The sequence below is a fragment of the Suncus etruscus genome, chromosome 18 (assembly GCF_024139225.1).
Source record: "Suncus etruscus isolate mSunEtr1 chromosome 18, mSunEtr1.pri.cur, whole genome shotgun sequence".
NCBI lineage: Eukaryota > Metazoa > Chordata > Mammalia > Eulipotyphla > Soricidae > Suncus > Suncus etruscus.
The window spans coordinates 43,773,577-43,785,432 of NC_064865.1; the positions used below are offsets into that span (position 1 = coordinate 43,773,577).

General features: G+C 41.2%; 1 pseudogene; it reads left to right on the forward strand.

Annotated features, from left to right (window-relative positions):
• Nucleotides 1-2,261: 2,261 nt before the first annotated feature.
• LOC125995826 (E3 ubiquitin-protein ligase ARIH1-like) lies at nucleotides 2,262-10,911 on the forward strand (annotated as a pseudogene).
• The last annotated feature ends 945 nt before the right edge of the window (nucleotides 10,912-11,856 follow it).

Consider the following 11,856-nt stretch of genomic DNA (forward strand, 5'->3'; position numbering starts at 1 on the left):
ATGGTTTTGAGTCTATAATGTTTCTGAGCTGTTGTTTGTCTGTGAAACCATGTAATCTGAAAGTGAGTTTTGCTGGGTGCAGTATTCTAGGTGAAGCATTTATTTTATTGAGTTTTGTCACTATGTCCCACCACTGCCTTCTGGCCTTGAGTGTTTCCAGTGACAGGTCTGCAGTAAATCTCAAGGATGTTCCCTTGAATGTAATTTCTCTTTTCAATCTTGCTGCTTTCAGAATTCTGTCTCTATCTGTGGGATTCATCATTGTGACCAGGATGTGTCTTGGGGTGTTTTTTCTGGGGTCTCTTTTAGTTGGTACTCTTTGGGCATGCAGGATTTGATCGTATGTATTCATTAGCTCTGGTAGTTTCTCTTTAATGATGTTCTTGACCATTGATTCTTCCTGGAGATTTTCTTTCTGGGTCTCTGGGACTCCAATGATTCTTAAGTTGTTTCTGTTGATCTTATCATAGACTTCTATCTTCATCTGTTCCCATTCTTTGAGTAATTTTTCCATTGTTTCATCATTTGCTTTAAGGCTTTTTTTCAATTTCTTCTGCTGTATGGAATTGTTATTTATCTCATCCTCCAGTGTACTAATTCTATCCTCAGCTGCTGTTAACCCGTGGGAAAGCTCAACCATGTTTTTCTTCAATTCATCTACTGAATTTTTCAGACCTGTAATTTGACCTGAAATTTCAGTTTGGAGTTTTCTGATTTCTATCTTCACATTCTCTTGATTCTTATTAGTGTTCTCTTCTATACTTTCTTTGAGTTCTTTGAACATCTTCCATATTTCGACTCTAAACTCCTTATCTGAGAGACTGACTAGTTGTTTCGTCATGTTCAAGTCATTAGAGTTGCCATCATCATTCTCTATGTCTGGCGCTGGCCTGCATTGTTTCCCCATTGTCACACTTGTATTGTGGGTTTTTCTACGTGTTGTGATTGTATCCATTGGCTAAATGATGTGCACGGCCGGGAAGTGAAGCGGAGCAGCCGTGCTCCTCTGGCTCCACCCTTTCTGGGCTTGTAAACTCACCTCCAGGGAAGGCTCCAGGGAAGGCGAGCCGTCTGCAGATGAGCCACACACAGGATGAAATCAGGCTGAACGTGGAGCACAGCACAAAAGACAGGCAGATATGGGTGCTGGCATCTGAGTTCCAGCAGAGTTCAGCGGCTTCCTCTTTCTGGGCTTGTAAAGTCAGCCATTTATTACTCACTCACTCACTCACTCACTCACTCACTCACTCACTCACTCACTCACTCACTGGGTAGCTTCAGAATGCTGTTTTTTGGGGGTTTACTTCCCAGGGCTCTGAGTAGAGCTTCAAAGATTCAAAAAAGACAGAGAAGCACAGGACAGGGCCCCTTCAGGTCCTCAGTTTCCTCAGAAGAAGCACAGCAGGGCAGAGACTCCATAGGTGAAGCAATCGGCATTTCACCTGGCAGTCCCCACAGTCAGCCATTTCTTACTAACTCATTCACTCACTGGGTAGCTTCAGAATGCAGTTTTTTGGGGGTTCGCTTCCCAGGGCTCTGAGGAGAGCTTCAAGAATTCAGAAAAGACAGAGAAGCACAGGACAGGGCTCCCTTCAGGTCCTCAGTTTCCTCAGAAGAATCACAGCAGGGCAGAGACTCCATAGGTGAAGCAATCAGCACTTCACCTGGCAGTCCCCACAGTCAGCCATTTCTTACTATCCACATCTTTTTTATTTTTTTCAAATATGTTTTAAAGATCACTCTCAGGTGTCAGGTAGTTGCAGAGGTGGCATGCAGTGCATTCCTTTGTCCAGCCCCATCCTGGATGCTTGATGCCCTACTGTTCTGCTGCTTCTCCAAGTTTCTCTCTCAATTCAGCTTATAACACAAGTACTGTCTCCTACAGAGCTTGTGAACTTGTCCAGGTCTCTTAATCCTGAGTCAGAACCATCCGATTTATCTCCTGGTCAAAAGACAGGATCATACCTTCTTGTTCCTACAAACTCTAAGGATCCCTGCTATGAATGTTTCCATTCAGAAGGTCCAAATAGCACACACACACACACACACACACACACACACACACACACACACATCTACCACATCAGAATAAACTCTGCCACTTAGGCCTGGCTGGGAGGGACAGTGCTGTTGAGTTTCAAAACATCAATGAAACAAAATATTCAGAACAGAAATCAGGCTTATTTCCCCTCAAACATTGGACTCTTCTTTGAGTGCCCGATTCAACAGGAGATCTTGCGAGTGTGCATCTGATTATCATCATGACTCACAATTGGGAGAACACTGCAGCCACTGAATCTATCAGTTATGTGGCGAAACGAAGGTTATCCCAACCTCTGCAGAAAGTAGACAAGTGCTTGTTGAGTTCATTCTATTCCACAAGAACAGAAGTGGTTCCAGATACTCTTGGGGAATGAGAAAAGAGAAAAATCAAAGAGGGAGCAAAATGAGAGAAATTCAACACCTGATATATGGCATTTTTTTCTTTTGGTTTTTGGGCCACACCTGGCAGTGCTCAGGGGTTACTCCTGCTCAGAAATAGCTCCTAGCAGGCATGGGGGACCATATGGGATGCCGGGTATGAACCAACCACCTTAAGACCTGAATCAGCTGCTTGCAAGTCAAATGCCGCTGTGCTATCTCTCCGGCCCCGGCATTTTCTATTTCACTGATTTCTTTTTGGAGGAGTTGAGTCACATCAAGTGGTAGCCAAGGTCTATTCCTAGCCAGGTACTCTGGGATTGAATCATCATCTGGTGCTGAGAATAGAGGATACATGTCTGCTTTTATACCATCTCTCAGAGCTAGCACCTGGGCCTGGGTTTATTTACTATCTATCTCTCTATTTTCATCTACTTATCTATCTATCTATCTATCTATCTATCTATCATCTATCTATCTATCATCTCTATCAATCATCTATCATCTATATATCTAAGCCATCCATTTATCTATCTATTCATTCATTCATCTATCTACCTATATACCTACCCTGCCACCCACCCACCTATCCATCCATCCATCCATCCATTCATCCATCCATCCACCCACCCACTCATCCATCCATCCATCTATCCATCCATCCATCCATCCATCCATCCATCCATCCATCCATCCATCCATCCATCCATCCATCCATCCATCCATCTGTGTATCTCCTAAAACACGAAGAAAACACTGCACTAAGCAGAGATGAGATCACTGCTCACTTTTTCATCCCTCACATCGAAGTAAACTTTCAATTCTGCATTTTTGTTCCTTTGGAACAAGGATCCCCTGCATGTCATGGTCCACACTGCTGTCTTTCCTAATGATGTCACTTCATCACTCTCTTGGGTCACCATGCACACTGTGACCACAGCTGGTGTCTCCCATGATGGTCATTTATTCAAACCCTCTTGTCTCCTTTCTGAGCTGAGTCCAGGGAAAGTGCACAACTGCTTTAGGAAGTGATTATAGAGGGACTTTCCTCAAATGTCTCATCTATTCTTGCTGGCAGCTCAGAAAACTAATTTGCAGAATGTCTTGCTTATCAGCACATTGGTGATATAGTGGTTAGCATAGCTGCCTTCCAGAATGTAACTTGCTTTGTCAATCATTTCTTGATTTGAAGACTTTTTGTCCTTTCAAACATAAGTATAGGTAGGTAGGCACTTGCCTTGAACGTGAAGTCAATTGAGTCTTGTCTATTTGTTGGCTTGTTTTGTTTTACTTTTAATGTCTTTTGGACCACTTGACATTTATCCTCCCACCTTCCTCACCATGTACCAGCTTTAGTACTAAGACTCTCTTTAAACTTAAGCTGAATGCCATTGGCCTTACTTCAGATACATCAGATACCTCTAGATGAACTGTGTAAACTCTATCTGTAGAGGGGGCTAAAACTTTAAAGGACAATGGGGTACGTGGGGATATGTGCAGAAAGGGAGGGGGCTTGTCCCTGAAAAGGGAAAACTACTATTTCACAGGAAAACAAAGGGTAAATTTAGCTCACCGTGGTCACTGTGCCATACCTCACTCCAAATGGAGAAAACCATTTTCTCCATTTTCAGCTGCTAATTAAGGCAGCTGAGTGGAAGTAAGTAATAGTAATTAGAAGGTGATTGGGTAGATTCAGCATGGTTGAAGGATAGAGACAAGGCTGTAATCTGAAGCTTATGCTGGGGGAGATATAAAGTAGCCATTACCTAGGCAGAGTAAGTAGAACTTGGGAGACTAATGCAGAGAAAAAGGCTTGAGTTGTTAAGATCTTTCTTTCTTGTTTACCATGAGAAGAAGTGGCCACATGCTAAGAAAGACAGGAGAGATGTTTTGATGAAGGGAGGGAAGCAGGAGAGAGGTTTATTCTATGGAAAAGGAGAAGTTGCCTGAAAGTAGAGAGAGAGAGAGAGCTGAAGAAAGAGGAGGTGAAAAAAGAAGAGAAAAACAAAGAGGAAAGGAAGGGAGAGAGAATTTTTGAAAATAGTGTCTCCTCAAACAACTCAGGGATAAAAGTACTGGCTGGTCAAGAATAGGTGTGAGTGAACAGACAGTAGAACCTGTTCTCTGCAAAACGTTTAGATCTTTTTCTCACTCTTGGCTTCTGCCTGTATCCTAATGTCAAGTAATTTTAATATAAGTTGTGTGTTCAGTATTAGAACACCAATGGCTCCAACCATTGGTAAGGGGAAAAGAACCAAGAGTGCATGTCTGTGATGAGGGGTGTTCTCTTACATGACTGAAACCCAACCACAATCACGTTTGTAATCAAGGTGTTTAAATAAAATATTACTAAAAAAAAAAAAAAAAGAGTGCATGTCTTATCCTGATGGCCTGCCACAGTGTCTCCAAACCAGCTATCAGCAGGAGACTGAGTGATGAGATTCCTTCCCCCCACCCACCTGCCACTCTTTCCTGTGTTTATCTTCTTGTTAAATAGGAAGCCTGGACAGAGCATATGGTGATTTGGAGACAAGTCCACCATCTTTCAGGATGTAAGCCCCTGAATAAGCTTATTTTCTTGCACCAACACTCATCTGAGACTTGAGCTTTGAGCTGGACCTTGGATTTGCTAGTGGGAAAAATTTAGCAGTTCATTCTTTGCCATAGTCAAGACTTCAGCCAACCAGCGTACAAGGTTTGTTGGATGTTTGAATACAGATCAAGAGGCAGAAAAAAATTAATTTGTGAGTGAACCTGCACAGCTGAACCCCATTACTTAAGAGTCCATGTACAGATGCCAGTAATTTCTTACTCAAAGAAAGAGGGGTTATAGGTGCAATGCTGCCTGGAAGAATAGTTTTAGGAGTCCTTTATCCTATTCTGGCATTTCAAAGTAATTTTTCTGGCATTTCAAAGTAATTTTTCCCAGGATTTTGGCTCATTGTTTTTATTGTATGTATTAAGGTTTAGCCTTACCATTGTGAGTTTGCCATTTCATACCATTTGACCTGGCAAATGTAGATTTGAAAACCTTTTGGTTCTAAATATTTTTCTCTCAAAAATATTCAATTTTAGTGGTGACTATTATATTGGAGATGTCATTGGAAATATATTGAAGATATCATTATACTGGATGTATATTGAATTATATATTGGAGATATTATATTGGAAATTTATTATGTGCTGGAAATATAAAGGATCCAGAAATATTAAACTATAAAATTTAGAGCAAAGGTAACTTAAAAATAGAGAGTTCCAACCCTTCCCATTTTACAAATAAGAAAACTTCCCATTTTATAGGTAAAGGAACTGAAGTCCATGGAAATGTGTAAATGTGTGAAAATTAGAGTCTGGAACAATTTTTTAAATCAGTTCTATTCCTTCTCCATGCTATAATTTTAATATTTATATATTTTTTATTTTGGAGGTATGCCCATAGTGTTTGGGGGATCACATCGTACTAGGCTCCCTACATGCAAAGAATGTATAATATACACTGGCATTTTAAACTATATCCATGGCCTTATGATTTTGGATATGATTCTGGGAATTGAACTCAGAACCTCACACATGCAAGGTAAGTTTTCAACTGTTGAGCAAGATCCATCATGTCATAAAAAGACTTTCAGATCTACAATCCTAGTAGATGCTTCACTCCTTGTAGTTGATCTATACCTGGCTGTGAATAAATACTGCTCATTTGTTTAATGTGTTAATTTCATTCATGCAATTAGGTCATGAATCATCAATTTGCTTTTAATTAATTTTAAATTGAAAGGTGTAGACAAGGCATCAAACAGTCAGTCTCTGGAGGTAAGGGGAGATAAAGCTGTCCAAGAAAATCTCCCCTTCCAGGTCAATCTGATGTCAAAAGAGCCTGGAGTGAAAATTCCAAAAGTTTTTGGAACAAATTCTAGGATTTATACCCCAGTGAGCTTAGGGCACTAATTATGAAGTTTGGCAGCACAGCAATAAGAAAGAAACCGCTACATGAAGCCCATGTTTTATGAAACACAGATGTAATATTGATGTTCAAAATCACTTATGGAGCAATTTTGTGCAGGTTTCCCAAGTGATTTATTGGACAGGACTGGAGATTTGCAAAATGGATTTTATTCAATTCATTTTTTTGGGGTTCTTAATCCCCACTTCATGCCAAATACTTCACATTTCCATTTGGTATTTCAGAACCTATTTAAATAAATCATGAGAGCTTAATGGAAAATCAAAATCAAATTAAATAAATGGGCTAACTGTTCAGCTTCTTGGTTTTCCTCCAGCCTTTACAGGGTTAGGAAAAACCACAGGGCAATTTCTAACTAACCCGTCTACTCAGGGAGGGGTCACTTTATCAACCATGCTCTCCTGGGCATACTTAACCCATCTCAGATGACACATGGAGAAAACATCTGTTCTTTGACAAATACCTATGCAAAAACCAATTCAGATCACAAACCCAAATCAATATCAAACTGGCATCCCGCTGCATTTTAACTAGAAACAGGAGATCTAGCAAGGCAGAATTCATGGCAAGTCATTACGTTTATTTAGCAAGCTTAATGTTCATAAATTCCTTAAAAGGAAGAGAATGATGCATAATGCCAAGAGTTAAAGGAAAAGAGAACCCAAGAGTGAAGAAATGTCTTCCAGAATTTACCCTTTACTTTGGAGATCTCCAAGTCTCTCAAGCATCGTCAGGACTCTTCATAGTTTTATATGTTATGTATCTTTTTTTTTTTTTTTTTTTTGCTAGATATCTATTGCTGGGCAAAGATTTTAAACAGATCATTTTCCTCCTGAAGTTTTCTTTTTTTTCTAATACATTCTTTTTTCGAAGTGGGGCACACTCAGTGATGCTCATGGGTTACTTCTGGCTATGCGCTCAGAAATCACTCCTGGCTTGGGGGACCATATGGAACGCCGTGGTAAGTCCTAGGCTAGCGCATGCCAGGCCTTACCACTTGCACTATTGCTCTGGCCCTTGAAGTTTTTTCTTGCCCTGATTTCTCCTATTCATCTTCCCTTTCTTTACATTCATTGATTTGCTTAATTAATGTCTTCATTGGTGGCATATCATATTTTTCTTCAGTATAAAACAGTCCCCAATTTTAGAGGTGTATGAAAACCAACAACCTCTCAGTCATGGGGAACTAGGGCACCTAATTCTCAGCTGCCTCTTGGCTAAATTTGTTTGAATTCCACTGCGAGGGGTTGGAGGGGTTGACCAGGATTGGGGAAAGATTTAGAACAGCTCAGTGTCTTATTTGGCAAATGATCTGAAGGAACACAGATAACCTTGAACATTCTTTTTTCATGAAAGGTGACAGGATTGTAATAAAGGAAGCAAAAGGACACAGTGTTTCTTTTTTTTTTTTTTTTTTTTTCCGCCCGCCCCGGACACAGTGTTTCTTAGTAATGACATAGTTCCATGTATGTCTGCCACAACATGCATAAACATCTCCATTTTATTATTTTATTTATTTATGTATTTATTTAGTTTTTTTGGTCACACCCAGCAGCGCTCAGAGGTTAATTCTGGCTCTGTGCTCAGAAATCGCTCCCGGCAGGCTCCGGGGACCATATGGGATGCTGGGATTTGAACCACCATCCTTCTGCATGCAAGGCAAATGCCTTACCTCCATGCTATATCTTTGGCCTCAACATCTCCATTTTAGGGGAACTCAGGATGTATCCCCAGATTTCCCTGGTGTGGAGAGCTGAAATAACCCTCATGGGATTCCAAGGCCCACTGTGTGGACACTTCTTCCCCTGCATGGATAGTTGAGGAATTCCTGAAGAGAAAAATCCATGTGTGGTATTACATTTTCTGTCATTATTTGGCTATCTCTCCTTTGTAAAATCTCAGGCAAAATATGGCCTCAATCAAATACTTTTCAGAAATCCCAGCACCAAAAATTACTAAGAGAATCCCTTTTCTGGATAATATTTAGCACCAAAATAAAAGACAATGTTTTTTTTCTCTTTCAAATATGTTCTTGATTGGTAATGAAGGGCGTAGCCAGAATGCAGATCTTGGGCTATTGACCCTTCTCAGAAAATGGGAACTGCTCCTTCTTTGACCTCTAAAACAGTAGAGCTCACCTCAGTGAAGACCATGTTCCTAGATTTTTTTTTTACTTCTTAATAATCCCTTATTTTGCATTTAAAGTTAGTTGTTAAAAGCTGCCCTGAGTTCTGACCTTTTCCTTTGTAACTCAGAATTCTTACAGCTCACACCCATAGTTAAGTATTGTCTACTGTTAAACTTGGTTTTGTGATTGCAAACATTCTTCTCTCTATCTATGACTGGATTTACCCCTTATAAAACCCCCTGCTTAAAAATTAAACTTGTCTCATGTCTATGCCAGAAAACACAGGTCCCTATATCCAATATTTGTGTGTGGTCATCATTTATTTAATATTTCACTACCCAATGCAACCAACTCTCCCTGAAGTGGATTCATTGAAATCCCACTGGCGCTGTAGGACAGAAGCCACCTTCAGCATATGTCCCATTTCATTGAACAAAGCAAGTCATAGGATCAAGCTCAAAATCAATGGGATGAGGTTCCCCCAAGAAAAGGTAGTCCATTCTGTGATGTGGGCAAGAAGTATGAATATCAACAGAAGAAAAATAACATCGACTGTAGTTGAGAGGGTGTAGAAAGCAGGAATCTCTCTATCATTTCTTTCTTTTTTTTTTTTTTTGTGTTTTTGTTTTTGGGTCACACCTGGCAGTGCTCAGGGGTTATTCCTGGCTCCAGGCTCAGAAATTGCTCCTGGCAGGCACAGGGGACCATATGGGGCGCCGGGATTCGAACCGATGACCTCCTGCATGAAAGGCAAACGCCTTACCTCCATGCTATCTCTCCGGCCCCTCTATCATTTCTTTCAAGAAGGAAGACCAAAAGTTATAATGCTACAGAGACCCTGCTCACTCCCATCAGCTAGCTAAAGGCCCGCCACCTGCCCACTCGCAGCATGGACTAGGATGAGGGAGAGGAGGAGGAGTGCAGGGAGGAGGACAAACCAGATGATAACCTGGATCTGGGCGAACTGGAGCTGGTGGGGCCCAGGCTGTGCATTGGCAGGGAGACAGGTGGTAGCGGTGGGCTGGGACATGAGCAGGAGGAGGACTACCACTAGATCCTGCAGCACATGGTGGAATGTAGCTGAGAGGTCAACGAGGTCATCCAGAATCCAGCAACTATCACAGAAATACTCCTTAGCCACTTCCATTTGGATAAAGAGAAGCTAATGGAAAGGTACTTTGATGGAAACATGGAGAAGCTCTTTGCTAAGTGTCATGTAATTAATCCAAGTAAAATGTCTCGAACACGCCAGAGAATATAAGGTCATCAGCACAGGATATGCCTTGTCAGATCTGATACTTGAACCACCCTAACTCATATTTCACTGGCCTTGAATGTAGGCATAGGTTTTGTATGCAGTGCTGGAGTGAATATTTAACTACAAAAATTATGGTGAAAGGCATGGGATAGATTATTTCATGTCCTGCTCACAGTTGTGATATCTTACTGGATAACAACACAGTTATGCACCTGGCTTCAGATTCAAAAGTTAAGTTAAACTATCAACATTTAATGACAAATAGCTTTGAAGAGCGCAATCGACTGTTAAAAGGTGTCCTGCCCCAGATTGTCATCAAGTTGTTGAAGTCCAATATCCAGATGCTAAACCTGTTCTCTGCAAATGTGACCATCAATTTTGCTTTAACTGTGGAGAAAATTGGCACGATCCTGTTAAATATAAGTGGTTGAAGAATTGGATCAAAAGTATGTTGACAGTGCAATTGCCAATTGGATTGCTGCTAACACAAAGGAATGTCCCAAATGCCATGTCACAATTGAGAAGAATGGTGGTTATAATCACATGGTCTGTCATAACTAGAACTGTAAAGTGAAGTTTTGCTGGGTGTATCTTGGCCCTTGGAAACCACATGAATTTGCCTGATACAACTATAATTGCTATAATGAGGATGATGCAAAGGCATCAAGAGATGCACAAGAGTGGTCTAGGGCAGCCCTGCTAAGGTACCTGTTCTACTTTAATTGCTATATGAACCACATGCAGAGTCTATACTTTGAGCACAAACTATATGCTCAGGTGAAACAGAAAATGGAGGAGATGCAACAGCACAACATGTCCTGGATTAGGGTGCAATTTCTGAAGAAAGCAGTTGATGTCCTCTGCCAGTGTCATGCCACACCCATGTACACTATGTCTTCACTTTATACCTCAAAAAGCATAACCAGTCCATTATCTTTGAGAATAACCAAGTGGATCTAGAGAATGTCGCAGAGGTGCTCTTGGGCTACCTAGAACGAGATATTTTTCAAGATTCTCTGCAGGATATTAAACAGAAAGTACAAGATAAGTACAGATACTGTGAGAGTCGACAAAATGTTTTGGTATAGCATATGAATAAAGGCTATGAAAAAGATCTATGGGAGTACATTGAGGACTGAAAATGACCCCTGCATAAAATGAACTCTGAAATCTTTATAATCTAGAGTGTTCATACAATTAAAGCAAACAAAGCAAAACAAACACAAAGACCCTAAGCCTATTCTAACATCACTGGTCTATAGTACCAGAATTCTGTCTTGTTAATGAAAAGTTTAAGTAAATTATATTGTAATTAAAAATTGTAGACAAAACATTGCACAACAGTATTCTAGGCAGTCAACAGAAGTGTGACAGACACACTTAAAACCCTCCAACTTAAGGAGTCTGGGCTAGAAAGCCAGAGGCAGTGGTGGTGTTGGGCCCAAGGAGTCAGCCATAGCTACTAGGTGACCTCTGCCTGTCTCTGCCCTTCCCTCACATGTCTTCATTGGTTGGAAGCCCTCAAGAAGTGCCCTGCCCAAAGTTTTCCTCACCCCACACTCCCCTAAGCGCAGAGGCCACATTTGAAGGATGACCTCTGTTGCAAGTCAGCCCCTGAAGAGGTTGACTGATGGAGGGATGGAGGATGAGGTCTTTCCCCTCCAGCTCGGAGCACGTGTCTGCCACCCAGTCCAGCCGACGGTTCTGAGGTGAAACGGCGGGTAAACAGCTCACAGACAGTCAGGCTTGTGGAAATATTAGCTTTATTCGGTGGACAAGACTGAAGTCCAAAGTCTCAACCTTAGTTCCAGCAAAATGCCTCTTGTCTTCCACAGACCCTTGTTTTTATCCTCCAGAATCAGGTACCACCCAATGGTGGGATCAGATACCACCCAATGGTGGAAGCAGAATCAGGTACCACCCTACAGTGGGGGCAGAATGCCAGGTCACACCCTAGGGAAGGGCACAATCACCGATCAGGGTAGGGTCAGTAACATAATAATCCCATGAAATATTTACATACACAACAACCTCTAGGAAGAAAATGTTGCTGAAGATTATCATCTTGGGAGATTCAGGGGTTA